At 29.5% G+C, this 17376-nt stretch overlaps 1 protein-coding gene across 1 annotated transcript in view; it reads left to right on the top strand.

Annotated features, from left to right (window-relative positions):
- LOC124372807 (platelet-activating factor acetylhydrolase-like) overlaps window positions 1-17376 on the top strand; it is a 44652-nt gene that overhangs the window by 12467 nt on the left and 14809 nt on the right. The window lies entirely within an intron of this gene.

The raw sequence follows: 17376 nt of genomic DNA, 5'->3' as shown, positions 1-17376 counted from the left end.
GCAGACAGTGCGTACTATAATAATCATATATATAGTTATCTTATTGTAAGAGAGCCAGTCAGTACCTGACAGTATTTGAGCTTATCAGTGTATGTGTGTTGTCTGTTTGGAAACATCAACTTTATGAAGTCACAAAATTGTTGAGATAGAATTTTTGAGCTATGATTTAATATCTCAAAATTGCCTTTGGTTCTAAAGCAGAATCTCGTGCTTCTGCTTTTAGATGGTATTCAAAATTTTGAGTTTTGAAAGATGACGAATATTCAGGAAGGCCTCATTCTGCTGCCAATAAAACATTGATCAGATGCGTGATTTTATAATCCAAGAGGGACAGACACTCCACTTATTTAATGATTGAAGCTTCCCTAGGGAGTAGATCCACAGCAATTTGAGTAACATTGCATGACCTATTAATTGTCAGAAAACTTTTTGTAAATGGGTGTATCTCAAGATTTGACAGATGAACAAAGAAAAAACACTGAGCGTGTGAGAATCACCCAGCAGACAACTGCTAAATCTTATTACTGTTACCATTAATAGTACCGTTACTGGTGATGAGGCACACATACCATTTTACGAGTTCGAGTAGAGAATCACTTATGGCTGTTTGAAGATGAACCATCCACACAATTGTCAAAAGATATGATCTGTGAAGATAGTTATGTACGCTATTTTCTTCTGGAGTACGTGAAGGCTATTAAGATGGAGGAACAGAGGACACAGCAAGTTGGTACATTGAACAGTTCTTACAGAAGTTCTTTAGAACATTAACATTGTACATTAAGGGTTTAATTTGGCACCACAGCGATGCTTCTTCTCACAAGGTCTCAAAATGCCGAAAATACATCAGAACGATGGAGGCCTTATTCACCTGATCTCACTATGTGCGACTTCTGGATGGTCTTCAATGTGTTTAAACACAAAAATCGATGTGATGATGAGATTTGTAAATATTTTGGTCTCCATTTCAAAAATTGAAAAGTTGGGTGCTTTCAATGAGTGTAAATCCAACTTTGAAAGTTCATTGACACTGGAGGAGATTACTTTGAGGAGATCCATCTTGGTGTCTAAAGTTGCAGTACAGCAAACAAATTTTGTTAATTGAAAGAGCCTGTTAAAATAATGTAATCAACTGTTCTATGTAAACATTCTGTTATGACATCACAACCATATTTTTAATTTAACTACAAAATTTCATTTTTTACATTTATAGAAACTCTTGTATCTTTTTAAATTATCCATAGCTAATAATGAGGTTTCAAACAAAGATTAACTTGATAGTTTGAGTGATGGCTCTAAAATACGTGGTCATGCATAGCCATTTTGGGTGTTACTTTTTTCAATTATTGTTCACAAACCAGTTAAGGTATAAAAAGATACATTGCTGAAATCTCTGTGTCTTTTCTTTATTGTGACACATATTTTTTTATTGCATTATGTATACTTGATAATTTTACATAGTATTTGGAAAACATTTGAAATCAACAAAGTTCTATACAAATAAAACACACTATTTTGTCTTTACAATGTTTTTGAATGTATACACACAAAACAGTAAGGTATAAGTACAATTTTATATATATATACGTTGGAAATTTGTTTATGAATCCATGAGGGACAAAAATCAACTAACAATACAAGGCATCACCTCTTGCTTTGTAAACAAGCTGATGTAATACAGCGCACATGTTGTAGTTAAGAATTGCTAACAACTCAATAGATGTCAAATTACACAATAAACGATTACAACGTAAAATTAGTGATTATTATTAAAAACATTTATTCTGTAAACTTACATGTTATGTAATTCTTCATGAAGTTTTGGCATTCCGTAAAATTATTGGATCCGCACTCAAAGTGTTAAATTGTATATTTATTTAAAATAGCTTGAATGAAGATTCTTGGAGTAATTTGAAAATAGTTAATTTAATATGCTCGACATGTACAACAAAATAAGTAACAATGTAAATTTGTATTTGTACGAGGCCTTTGAAATCAATGATATAGTTAATTTAACCATACCAAACTGGCAACACCACAAGTTACATTGGCAACTTGTGTGATTTATACTAGTTATATTTTATTAGATTTAAGACTTACAAAAATTACTTAAGTAAGCTAAATTTATGAGGAAAACAGAATATTTGGTATGTCTGTTATTTTAATAAGACTGCTTAACTATAGCGGGTAGGCCTATAGATGCAGTTTTTATTTTGTTTCATTGGTGTACAGGTGTAAGGATCAGTATAAAAACACATATCTTAGAAGTCAAATGAGGAAGATATATTGAAATAAAACTTTACAAACTCTGGGGCCTGAATGGAAGCAAAAGTCGTTTGAGGCTAATAACACTAAATTAACAGGTGTATAAGCTTTATGAAATGGCTATTTTATTTTATTTTTAGACATATTAAATGTGATGTATTTGTATGATGTTTTTTAGTTTGATCACAGGATCTATTATTGACTTTCTAGCTTGAATGCCCAATTTAAATAAAACAAGAATCAAGAATCTTTATTTCCAAAGTACATTACAATCATTTGTTAACACAAAAATATATCACAGCAGTAGATAAAAGTACAATGGATAAGCACCTCTGAGGTAATAGCTCAGTTGAGGTTGCCATCACTAATTAATTGAAGGCAGATGGGCCTGGGCAACTCCTCTTTTCAGAGTTAAAATATACACAATTAGAATAATGAATAAACCATATCAATATTAAAAACAAAGCACACACATTACATTACCACAATAAATAAAAAATAAATTAAATAACTACATAAATTCGTATATATATATATAAGTAGATAGTAATATGGGGTTCCTGGCGCACTTTCGGAGCCAACCGAAAAGCAATGTAAAATACTGTTCAATGTACCATAAAGGAAGCTGAGAAATAACACAGCAAATCTCAATGAAAAATTAACCGAATCTACAGTCGTTCGTCTCCAAAAGCGATCGGTACATTACTATCTACTCTGTGGAATGAAAAATTAACCAAATCTGAGCTTCTACTTTCTTAAGCTGTGCTTTGTAAAATGTTGTCAAATCTGCTACGAATAAAGGATTTATCTTAATAAAATTTAATCAATTTAAAAACATTTTTACTAAAAACATACTGTACTTTAATAAAAAACTTTTCTACTAAATAAACAACATGAACTCACCAAAGTCTCTACAATTTCTAGCATTAAAACAGTGCAACAAAGATGAATTCAACGAATTACCAAAACATTTTAAAGAACAGTTGATACTTTCCTTAAATGATACAGAATTCAAAGAACTTGTAAAGTCTTTTGCAGAAAAAACGTCTAATGGAGTGTTTTACTATCGGCAAAAAAACTAAAAAAGTAAGGGATTACATATTTAATATAATTACGAAAGATATTGAAAAGAAAGTAAAAAATAAACAAACAGAGAGTTTTCATCGTTTTTTTATGACATTTTTCCATATTATACGTTCTTTCAAGATAATCAAGACTTAATTGATGAATTTCTTAGGAATTTTTGTGAGTATCAAGATTTATCAACACAATTCATTAAAGAGCATTATAGAATTTTTCTTATAGAATATAGCCACATTTTGTGTGAAACAAAAGGTATTACTGTAGATAATATTCCATGTGATTCCTATGAAGAAAGACACCAACTATGGTTATCAAAACAGTACTATGACGTGGGGAGGGACTGCAAGTTTTAGAGTTAAGACTTTATTCTACAAAGTTAATTGTTATAATTTCTTTATCTTTTATAGTCTTCTTTCCAGTAACAATCAAGTGTAATTTTTCATTTTTGTTTAATTCTTTAATCTTTTTTTCATCCAAAACAGTCAAAAATCTGTTCGGCAAGTGTACTTTACAATCTTCCAACTCGGCAATTATTGTAAACCCGAATTTATCTTTCATTTTCTCCAAATTCAAGATTCTATGTTTCTTCCTTTCTTCCAATTCATTTAACTTCTTATACTCTTTAAACTTACATTCTCCAATATCATTTAACTCTTTCAAGAACTCCATTTAAATAGAAAAAATTCAAAGTCAAAAAGTGCAAAACCATTTCTCGGTCGACCTTTTCTCCTCCCTCTGTCTCTTTCTCTCTCCCTCTCTTTTTATGCCTATGACACGATCACTTCTGCCGTTTATAGGCTAGGATCTATATTCAGGCTAGAGAGAGAGAGAAGAGCGAGATACGGATAGAGAAATGGTTCCGGAATACGATCTGAATACTTCTGAACTTGGTGTTTCTCCGCTATGGCCACTCGCATTGAAACAGTTCAGAAGTAAACTTCCTAACCGACCAAACCGAATTCGCGGACATATATACTCAGCAACACAATACAACAGCCCATCGAGAAGTAAAAATTTAAGAAATTAATTTAAAATATAATTTGAAAATTACAAGTAACAAAATGTACGCATATTTAAAATAGGTAAAATTATCTAACATTTTGAAAAAGAAAATGTTATAATAGTAAACGGGAACACAATTTTTATTCTTAAAAGCAAATCTGCATTACCGACATTTTAGTTCCGAAAGATTGCGCTGTGTGTATCAATGACAGTCGAGGTGTGCTACTACAGACCGACCATCACGATAATCGCTTCGCCTGCGTCATATCCGTAGTGATATCACGCCGTGAGAGGCGCAATCGTTGGTTTACAAGCACCATTTAGTTAAATAAATTTTTCTATCTAAATGGAGCGCGATAAAATATCATGTCCGTTCTGCAAAATAGAAATTTTTAAGAAAAAACTATGATCGCCATTATAATTCTAAAAGTCATGAAAAAAACAAGCAAATTTACAATAATGAACTAAATTATTTAAGACAGTGGGCTAGAGAAAATAAAATTGCCGATCACGAAAACATGTTTAATATTGAGAAATTACGTGAATTAAAGAGAAATTTCAAAGTTGAAAAGAAAAATCTCGACCTATTTAATGATGAAAAACTTCATTCAATAGCTGAAAAGTTGGCTATCGGTACTAACGATAAAACCAAGTCTGAAATGATCGAAGAAATTGATAAAACTCTTAAAGTAAAATCCGAAAATATCATTGATGTAGAAGTTTTATCCTCAATACACGGTCTTTTCAAGCAATACATTTTAACAAACTTGAACGACAATTCCATGTCAATTTACAAATATCTTTCAATTATGCGGTCAGAAATTAAAAGTTTAATCGAGAAATTTCAAGAAAATGTTAAAAATATGAAGGGCTATCTCTCTTTGGAATGTGAATACGAACGAACTTTAGTGAATGGTGAACCGCAAACATGTCTAATGTATTTTACTATCAAAGCAGACGAAATCTTTGACGTAAATGACTTTATTACTAAGCAATTTAATAAATTAACACATCGAGAACAAACGAATAATCCAAATAAAGGTTCCGGATGGACATTTAAAAGTTGTAAACAACTAGTTTTGAGCCTTAACAAACACGAAATGATGAATGCAGGATCATACATCGATTTACCAAAGAATATCAAAGATAAAAAAGCTTGTATAAATATAAAAAATAGAGATGATTTTTGCTTTATTTACTCAATAAGATGTGCTATTGAAAAACCAGAAAGAGACTGTGAACGTGTAAAGCAATACGAAAAATTTGTGAATGACGAAATATTTTCAGGTTTTGAGTATCCAATGTCTCTGAAAGATATACAAATATTTGAAAAACGAAGCTACAATTCCAAGTATAAGTATCCAACAATGTCTATCAATGTCTACAGTTTTGATGAAAATATTAACATTGTTCCGTTACAAATTTCTGAAAAATATGACGCTGAAACAAACATTGATTTATTGTATGTTAAACAAGATGATAAATCTCATTATGTTTTGATAACCGATTTAAATAAGCTTGTTTCTTCGCAGTTGTCTAAACATAAAGAAAGAAAATTTTTGTGTAGAAGATGTTTAAGCCATTTTTACAAATCTGGAGATTTAACAGATCACTTAGAAATTTGTAAAAATCATGAAGTTTGTAAGCCAATTATGCCATTTCCAGGTCAAACAACTAAATTTACTAATTATCAAAAGAAATTTAACCATCCGTACGTAATTTATATGGACTTTGAGAGCATATTAGAAAAAATTCCGACATGCAAGAACAATCCACAAAGATCGACTACAACCAAGATTCAGAGGCACATTCCTTATGGTTTTACTCTATATTTAGTGTCGAATGTGACCAATCGCATGTACAAACCGATATGTTATCGTGCCAAAAATGAAGAAGATTTGAAAAACGTCCCGACAAAATTGTTTGAAGAACTCAATAAATTATCGAAATACATAGCGAAAAAATATAATTCTAAGAACATGAAACCTATGAAATTGACAGAAGAAGAAGAAATTTCGTATCAAAATTCAAACGTTTGTCATATCTGTGAATGGTCTGCTTATGATGTTGGGTCAATTCAGTATGGTTTTTACTCCTGATAGTTGGAAAGATAAGAGTTATAATAAAGTGAGAGATCATTGTCATTTAACCGGCAAGTTTCGAGGCGCAGCTCATGCATGTTGCAATCTAAATTTGAAATTTCCTCAGAATATTCCCGTTTTCTGCCACAATATGTCAAATTACGATACTCATTTGTACATAAAAGAATTGGCTAAACAATATGGAAATGTTGATTTGATTGCAAACACCGATGAAAAATATATAAATTATTCTGTAAATTCTGGATATGGCTATGAATTCGAAGGTGATAAGCCAAGAAAATTCATCAAGTTTTCGTTTGTAGACACGTTCAGATTCATGGCCTCGTCTATAGAAAAGTTAGCTAAAAATCTAAAGAAAGAAGACTTCAAACATACAAATCATTTTATACAAGATGGACTGAATGAGATAATAGAAAGACAGCCAAATGACGACGACGAGATTTTTAAAATTCTATCTGGAAAAGGAATATTTCCCTATGAATTTATCGATAGTATTGAAAAACTTGATTACACAGAAGAATTGAGAATTCAAGATTTCTATTCACTTTTGACAGATGAGAGCATATCTGAGAAAGATTTTCAACACTACTTAAATGTTTGGAACAAATTAAAAGAGAAAAATCTAGGAAATTACTCTGATCTCTATAACATTCAAGATGTTCTATTGCTCGCTGATATCTTTGAAAATTTTAGGAATATTTGTTTGAATTGCTATAAACTCGATCCGGCACACTATCTAACAGCTCCCAGTCTTGCATGGGATGCTATGTTAAAATTAACGAAGATAGAATTACAATTAATTAGTGATTATAATATGTATTTGATGATCGAAAAAGGTATTCGCGGAGGCATTTCTCAGTGTATTAAACGATATGTGAAAGCAAATAACAAATATTTGAAAGATTTCGATAAGACAAAGCCCGAAAACTATTTGTTATACGTTGATGCTAATAACCTTTATGGGTATGGCCTAATGCAAAAACTGCCGTTTAGTGATATCAAGTGGATGGATCCAAAAACTTACACAACTGAAGAATGGAAAGAAACAATTTTGGAACTCACTGGCGACGAAGATTATGGCTATATTCTCGAAGTTGATCTTGGATATCCAACGAATTTACACGAACATCACAAGGATTTACCTCTTGCTCCAGAACATTTTAAAAACAAACTTTGCACAACTCTACTGGATAAAACTGAATACGTTGTTCATTCGAGAAATTTGAAGTTCTATTTGGAACAAGGTATGATTTTGAAACATGTGAATAGAGTTATTGCATTCGATCAGAAGCCTTTTATGAAAGAGTACATTGATTTTAATACTAATATGAGGACCAAAGCTACAAGTGACTTTGAGAAGGATTTTTATAAGCTGATGAACAACTCAGTTTTTGGAAAAAGTATGGAAAATGTGCGAAATAGATGCGATATTAGACTAGGAAATGAAGAATTTTCAATGAAACAGGCCAAGAAAACGAACTTCAAAAGCTTCACTATCTTTGACGACAACTGTATAGCGAGTCACATGTATAAACAAAAGGTTAAATTTAACAAACCGATCTACATAGGATTTTCAGTTCTTGACCTATCAAAATTGCTAATGTACGAGTTTTATTACGATAAATTAAAGAGGTTTGATCCAGATTTGAATCTGTGTTACATGGATACAGACAGTTATTTTCTAGAATTGAAACGTGATCCTTTTAAAATTATTAAAGAAAATATAGATACAAGTGATTATCCAAAAGATCATGAATGTTTCACTACTAAAAATAAGAAGGTAATAGGGAAATTCAAAGATGAGTTAAATAGCGAAGTTTTAGAAGAATTTTGTGGTTTAAGGTCTAAGATGTACTCGTACAAATATCTAGATAAAAACCCAGTTAGGTGTAAAGGAATTAAGAGAAGCGTTGTAAATAAAACAATAAATATCGAAAACTTGAAGAGATGTTTGTTCGAAGATAAAGAAGAATTTAGGGAGATGACAGTCATCAAAAGTTATAAACATGAGTTGTACACTGTTACCATAAACAAGCTGGCACTGAACGCTAAAGATGATAAGAGAATTGTCCTAGAAAATAAGATCGATACAGTACCGTATGGCTATAAAACAGATATTTTAGATGAATTAAATAAACTTGGAAACTTTGATATGTAAATGGAAGATGATTTAATTCACTGTCACAAGTGTAAAAAGAAAACGAAAAATATAGATTCAAAAATCGTTCAAACTCAAAATGGATTGTATAGAATTGCTGCAAAATGTTCAAAATGTAAGACAAACAAGAGTAAGTTTATAAAGAATCCAAATCCAAAACCTGTTAAGCAAGAATTGAAGACTAAAGATGAGATAGAGATTGAAGCTCGAGAAATTCATGCACCAGTACGAAAAAAGTTTTAAAAAGAGAAAAATTATAACATTAGGAATTGACGATTTATGGGCAGCAGATTTAGTTATAATGTCTAACTATTCAGATCAAAATGATGGATTTAAGTATATGTTAAATGTTATTGATACTTTCTCAAAATATGCTTGGTCAAGAGCTATCAAAAGAAAAAACGGCAAGGATATTTCAAAAGCTTTCGAAGATATAGTAAAAGATGCCATAAGGATCAATCACAAACCTCCTAACCTACTTCATACAGATAAGGGTTTAGAGTTTAAAAATAAAGAATTTAACGATGTTTTGAGAAAATACAACATTAAGATTTATCATACTGAAAATGAAGAGAAATCAAGTATTGTAGAGAGATATAACAGAACTCAAAATGAGAGAATGAAAGTAATTTTTGAGATTAATAAAAACTTTAAATGGATCGATATTCTTCAAAAAATCGTAAACAATTATAACGATACAGTTCACAGCACAATCAAAATGAAGCCCAAAGACGTAGATAAGGATGCAGAAAAGGAGTTATTAGAGACCGTTTTCAAGTATGTTCCACCTGAAATTCACACGAAAACTAAATTTAAAGTCAATGATCATGTAAGAATTGTTAGTAAAAAACAAACATTTTCGAACAAATATAAGAACAATTGGTCAAGAGAAATCTTTGTGATTTATCAAATTAATAACACAGATCCTGTAACTTATAGTATAAAAGATTTAAATAATGAAGAAATAACCGGAAAGTTTTATGAATATGAATTGAAGAAGTCAAAACTGTAATATAAATTTTCTATATATAAATGGCGCATCAAAAGAAATGTACAAAGTGCAAAGAATTTAAAGATTTAAATGAATTTTATAAAGATAAAAATAGGAAAGATGGAATGCATTATAATTGCAAAGATTGTGAAAGGGAATATCATAAAGAATTATATGATAAAATAGAAAAATTAACTTTGGAAGATAAAGAATGTCTTAAATGTAAAGAAACTAAAAAAATTTCAGAGTTTAATAGTGATCACTATAGTAGAGATAAGAAAGACTCCTATTGTAAAGATTGTGTAAAGAAGAATCACCATAGATTATATTATGAAGATACTCAATGTGAATGTGGAAGAACTATAAAATGGTTAAATAATTATCAAAAACATTTACAAACAAAATATCATAATTCAAGAGTTTAACATTTTCATCGTGTAATAATTTGTTCTATATAAATGGAGTCTCAAAAGAAATGTACAAAGTGTCAAGAAGAGAATAGAAAAGACTGTTATTGTAAGGAATTATATGATAAAATGGACAAATTAACTTTAGAAGAAAAAAAGTGTTACTTTTGTAAAGAAATTAAAAATATTTCTGAATTTAATAACTGGCAGTATAGTAAAGATAGAAAAGATGCTTTTTGCAAAGATTGTGCTAAAAAAAATTTCAGCGAAAGTTATAAAAACGAAATGCCTTGTGAATATGAAAAAAAAATTCTACGATGGTTACCTAGTTATGCTAAACATTTACAAACAAAATATAATAAATCGAGAGTTTTTAGTAAAATTTAGAAACATTTTCATCGTGTAATTTAGATATTCTATAAATCAGTCGAGATTCTGCCATATTTGTAGTAAAATGATTTCCGTTGTATAAAATATTCAAAGATTCTTTCATTTGGTTGTAGAGATTTATACTATTTGGATCTCCTTGTCTTAATAAAATTTCCATTTCTGGGTAATCAATTTCAAGTTCTTTCAATCTTTTCGGTATTTCTCGTTTCTGAGCTCTGATAACATAATAAGGATATTCCCACATGTGATTCTTCTTAATTAATACAAAAACATGGTGCTTTTTCTTATCAAAATTTTTACATATCATATCTCTCTTCATTAATTCCATTCGCAATTCTTGATTCTCTATTTTCAAGGATTTCATTTGACCTGAAATTTGTAACTGTTTTATTTCATCTTTTAACTGCTTATTTTCGTTTTCAAGTTTGTACACACCAAATTTACGAATACTTGGTAAAACTTCTTCTAAAACCCAATCTTGAAACATTTCTGCTATTTTCATTTTAGATTTCAAGATTAAAGAATATATGCCTGCTTCATTTATGAAAACAGTGTTTTTTCGAAAGTTTGAAGGCGGGGGCGAATCACCCCTACCTTCAGAATGTATGTTTTCGAAGCTTTTTTTATATTTTTCTTTGACATGTTCTTTAATTGCTTTCTTCGTATCTTTATATTCTAACACCTCTGCAACATCTTTCGCCTTAAACCAAAATTCATTATTTTCGTCAACAAATGTTAAAATTTCTTTATTATTGAATTTGAGTAGATTCACAACTGACTCCATTTAGATAGAAAAAAAATTTAACTAGTAATTTTTATTTTGAGAATGAAGGCCAGATTCATTGATAAAAACAGTGTCAGGATGAAGATTGTTAAGGGGTCTATGGGATAGACTCCTGTAATTTATACATTCAAAAGTTGTTTTCTTGAAAATTTGAAGGTAAGCTATTCAATAGCTCCCCTTGATTCATCATTCTTTCGACAATCTTAAATAAATTGTTGTTTTACTCTCATTATTTAATAAATTTCCCTCAGAGTCTTGAATAGTCAGAACGATTTTTTGAATTCTTTTAATATTTTTTCTAATTGGAATATAGTCTATTTCATTCGGTTTTTCACTAATTTTTGATCCATAAGCAACATTTGGAAAGAAAGTGTACAAAATTTCCGATTCTTTGTGAAGATGTTCGGTATGATTTTCAAAACTAGGTTCAACGAGATTACAATGTACTTCAATTACATCAAACGGTCTAAATTTTGGCGTTTTATTTCCTAAATATACCTGATTTGGCTCAATAGTTTCTTGAACAAACCCTAACAATTCTACAATAATTGCTGAAAACATTATTCTTACTGGTGATTTTATTTGAATTTTATTAGAGAGATAATTTTTTTGCATTTCAAACTTGTTTTCGTCAAAGTTTAAAGATTTATCTGATTGTTTGAATGTTTTCAGATAATTTTTAAGGGAATTTTTTATTTGATCGAAAGTATAATATCCTTTGTTTAAACCATAGTATTTTGTTATGTTTCTTCTCACTAAATCCTATGCAATAAGGAGAACTTTCACTAATATTTATTACAAAATTGTCAGAATAAAAACCGCTTAAACCGATAAAATAATTTGATTCTTCCTCTAAGTGTATAGGATGTTCCAAGTTTAAAACTAATTTAGAGCTTTCTGAAGTCAACTTGAACAGCTTCATTTTCGCAAGCGTTGCTTCAAGATGAAAATCTTCTATTTAAATGGAGAAATTTTTAAAGCAAAAAGATCAGATAAAACTTCAAACGTTTGAAGAAAATAAGAAAGATCAACCAATCAGATTGTTAATTGTTGGTTCAAGTGGATGTGGAAAAACAACTTTATTATTGAATTTCATCTACAATAGGTTGATTCCTTATTCCAATTTGTACGTCTTTAGTAAATCTTTAGAACAGGACGCTTATAAAAAATTACAAGAAAGATTTGAAAATATTGAGAAGAACTTAAGTAAGAAAATATCATATTTTTATAATGCTTCCGAGGACATAGTTCCGTTAAGCGAATGTAAACCCAATTCGTTAATCGTTTTTGATGATTGTATTTTAGAAAATCAAGACGTTATTAAGGAATATTTCGTAATGTCCCGTCACAAAAACATATCTTGTATCTATCTTTCCCAATGCTTTTCAAAGGTTGATAAACAAGTTATAAGAAATAACCTGAATATGTTGTGTGTTTTTAAGCAAGACGATCACTATTCGAGAAAGATTTATAACAATTATGTGGGATCTGATATGAGTTTTAACCACTTTATTGAGTTATGTGATAAAATTTGGAAGGAAGACTACGGATTTTTAACTATTAATCTAACTTTGAAGCCTAAAAATGGTAAATATCTGAATAAATTTTCTAATATAAATGCTGCTCAGTGGTCTCGATAAAATATTTGTTACAATTATTTTTATATTATCTTTAATTTTTATTTACATTATGAAAATATCAGAAAAACGGTAAATCTGTTCACGTTCCACGTTCACGTTCATGTTTCACGTTCATGTTTCACGGTCGTGTTTCACGTTCATGTTTTACGTTCGTGTTTACGTTTCACGTTCGTGTTTCACGTTCATGTTTACGTTTCACGTTCGTGTTTCACGTTCCACGTTCACGTTCTACGTTTCAAAATTTTCCTAATTAAATGGTGAACGTAACTTCTGAAGAAGCGAAAAAACTTGATCAAATCGAAAAGAAATTAATCATAGAATTTAAAGAACAGATTCGAATGGATGAAGAAGAACAAGAACTTATTCAAAAAATTAATCAACCTGTAACTTCTGCAATAAAAAATGTTGAGGGCAAAATTGAAAATGTTTTAAGCGATAATAAAAATTTAATGAATTTGGTTCCAGTTGTACGACAATTTGCTGATATTTCGATTCCAGAATCTGAAGTAGAAGAGTTTGAATTGCCAAAATTACCATCTTCAACACCATTTAGACCTCGAATCATTGAAGACTCTACCATAGTTGAACCAATAAGTCCTGGAACAACGGATATAATAATTGGTAAAATTGGTAAAAAATTCCTTCCTAGAGTAAAAGATGATAAATTTGGTTTGTATTGGGATAAAAAAAAGAAAAGTTTTATGATTGGAAATTTACCCGTTAATTTTGAACATAATGATATAATTATTGAAGATAAAACATATAAAGGAACTCAGGGTTTATGGAGATTATTAACAGACAATGATGTCCCAAAAGACAATTTATATTCTGAAGAAGATTTGCAAAAGTATACAGAAATTTTATGGAAATCTGATTCAATTTACAAAAATAATGATCCATCAACTAAGAAACCAAAGTCAAGTAAAGGTAAAAAATATCTCAATTTGATTAAACCAATTTGGGAAAAAAGAATCGAAGGATCAGGTGTGAGAAAATACAGTGATAATAAGATTGAATACAGATATATCGACGATTTGACAAAACTCGATGGAATTATTAATTATATTTATGCTCAAGAAAAGGCTGGAAACAACAATTTTTTGAATGAAAAGAAAGCGATTAAAGATTTTATTTCGAACAAACTTGACGAAATGATTGAAAAACCTGATGGAATTAAATATTTAAAACGAGTTTTGCCGGCAATAAGTTCATCTATGATTGAGGGTAGTGGACTTTTGAATGATTTTATCAACAATTTACCTTTTGAATTACACGTGCCAACTTATCAGTATCTGGGGCCCGGCACAAAACTCGAAAAAAGACTAAAAAGAGGAGATACTGGTATAAATAAATTAGATCAAGCTGCTATGGAACACGATATTTTTTATGCAAAACATAGAGACACAAATTCCAGACATATAGCAGATAAAGTTTTGCAAGATAAAGCAATGGATAGATTTTTATCAAAAGATGCTAGTTTAGGTGAAAGATTTGTTGCGCTTCCAACAGCTGGAGCAATGTTTTTGAAGAGAAAACTAGGAATGGGAATCGAAGAGAACTTGAAATTTTAACTATATAAATGGAGGTGAATGTAAATTTCAGCAAAAATCAGAAAGAAAAAAAATAAAATCCGCTTTTAAGAAGAAAATACCCGTTAGTATTCAATTTAAAATAGATCAACTAAAAAATGGCGAAGATAAGATATTTTTAACAAATAGACAATACAATAAACTCGAAAAACATAAGAAAAACAATAAAGGAACCAGAATAGAATTTTCTTATAATCAGTTGAAAGAACTTAAAAATGGTGGACTTTTGAAAGATTTATTAGATTTTGGAGAAAATATTCCAGTTGTTAAAAATGTTGTTCCTTATGTTCGTAAAGCTGCTCCAATCGTTAAAAAAGATGTGATTCCTATTGTTCGAAACATTTTAAATTGGTTAGATAAAGAGTTGGAAGATGTTACAGGATCTGGATTAGATGAAAAAAACTTTGAATTACGTGAAATCAAACATTGAAAAAAAAAATTTAAACCTTTAACATTCGGAGAATTGGAAGAAATCTGCAAAAATATTAAACATTTTAGAGGAATCTTCATGAGAGATACATTACCTGAAAAAGTTAAGAAATTTGAATGTGGAATTGTGAATTTAGACTCGATTATGGGAAGTGGAAACGCATTGGATTTGTTATTATAAAAATGATAAGAATGCATGTTATTTTGATTCGTATGGAAGAATTGAGGACAAACCACCTATAGAATTGATTAAATATTTGAAAAAATCAAGCGTCTACTACAATGATTCTCAGATTCAAGACTATAAAGATCCCCCAATTTGTGGTCATTTATGTGTTTTTGTTTTGAATGAACTGAGTAATGGTAAAGATTTTAAAGAAGTTGTTAACAAATTATTACTTAATAAATATGGATTCACAAAATATTTTTGACGTATTTGGAACACAAATTATTCAAAATGTAGATAATAGTTTGAATTTTGATAGTTTGAGAAATGAGTTTGATAACAAGTTAGAAAATTTATTACAAAACCTTCCAGATTCAGATATGTTTTGCTGTCGAGATTGAAGATTTTAAAGCAGAATATGATAACAAACTTGCAAATTTCATGAGTTCAAATGAAGTTGCTGATAAAATAAAAACTTTGGAAAAAGAATTTGATGATGGTGCAAAAAAGTTATTTACCAATTTAATGTCTCATATCGAAAAAGCTGATAAAATTACTGAAGCGATCAAAGTTGAAAAGAATTATGTTAGTTTGGCTAATAAAAAAAGAATTGTCGGTGTTTCGACCTGGTATTGACAAACATGATGTTGTTGTTAAAGAACAAATTTTAAAACCTCTAAAATTATCAGAAAACATCGATATTGTTGATTTACATGATCCGAATGTTAAAAATGCCTTAGATTTTAAAGGAAAAAGAATTAGCAGTGTTAGTAAAGGAATTAATCCATTTGATGTTGTTGTAATGATTCAATTAGAAGATCCTATTAAAATGTTTAATGAACTAAAACAAAATTATGAGAATCATAAACAGCATGTTAAAGATTTTACAACAGAAGTCTATGAAAAACTTGATGAAAGAAGTAAAAGATCAGTAGACGATGTTGGTGAATTACTTGATAAAGTAAATAAACTAGAAGAAAACTTTAATACATATAAAAATGATGTTAATGTATTAGTTGGTGAAGTAATTAACAAAATTCTGGAAGATTTTGATACACATTTCAATGAGAAAGTAAACTTTTTTGAAAATTTTGGTACACGTTTCAATGAGAAAGCAACACATAATAATGAATTACTTAAAAGAATAGATGATCGATACTCTTTATATCTCGATAAAGTAAATAAACTAGAAGAAAAAACTTTAATAAATTTAAAGAAGATGTTAATAAATCTTTTGAAAACATCGACAACAGATTTAATGGAGTAGGCGGCTATGATGACTAATTTTCCTTATATAAATGGCGCTCATATATTGTGTGAGATGTAAAGAAAAAAACTGCAACAAATGATATAAAATACTATGCAAACATTAACAGAGTTAAAAGAATTTCGGGAAAATGTGCTGAATGTAACTCAAAAAAGAGTCAATTTATAAAAACTTGATTTTGAAATTTTTTCCTAATAAATAGAGATGGCGGGACATTACAGTGCTTTCGATCTTTTTATCATGCAACACGAAAGAGATTTGAAAAAAGAACATTGGGATGACATTTCTCAAAAATATGAATTATCCGAAGATATGATGAGATTATACGTAAACAAATTGAATTGGTATAACATTGCTAAATATCAAACTTTATCATCAGAGTTCATTCAAGAAAATATACATTATCAATTAAAAGATCATATGTCTGTTCTTTGTCTCTATCAACACTTGAGTATAAAGTTTTTGGATGAAAATAAAGATACAGTTGATTGGAACAATATTATAGATAGCGGTTACTATCCTGTGCAAATTTTATTGAAATATGTGACCGAGATCGCAAAATTTAAGGAAGAGAATCCTGAATATGACGAAGTAGATCATTAAAAATGACTCTAATCTTTTTAATTATTTTACTAAAATTTATATCTTTTCTTATAAAAACGTACATTAGATCGATGAAAAAATGATACACGATGTTTAAAATTTCTAAATTTTCTCTTATTAAATGGCGGACTACAGAAAATATGCTAGTGATATTGAAAGGGCGGAGTTTAAAAATTTCTATCCAATTAGTAAACAACATTTGAATGAACCGAATAAAAGAACTGAGTTTAATATTGATTTTGGAGATAACTTTTGCTCGTCTAACTTCTAGTTTTATATTTCTGGAACTTTAACAAAACAAGATGGTCAAGCATATCTTGGAACTGATAATGTTAGATTAATCGATAATTTTATACCGTTTTTATTTTCTAAGATTGAAGTAAGAAAACACAATAAATTGATAGAAGAAGTCGAAAACTGTGGCCAATTAAGCACAATTAAAGGAACTATTTCGTATTCAAAAAGTGATGTTATTTCTCAAACTTCTAATGGCTTTGAAT

The sequence above is a fragment of the Homalodisca vitripennis genome, unplaced genomic scaffold (genome assembly GCF_021130785.1).
Source record: "Homalodisca vitripennis isolate AUS2020 unplaced genomic scaffold, UT_GWSS_2.1 ScUCBcl_4079;HRSCAF=10011, whole genome shotgun sequence".
Lineage (NCBI taxonomy): Eukaryota > Metazoa > Arthropoda > Insecta > Hemiptera > Cicadellidae > Homalodisca > Homalodisca vitripennis.
This window is presented reverse-complemented; position numbering and strand designations above follow the sequence as displayed.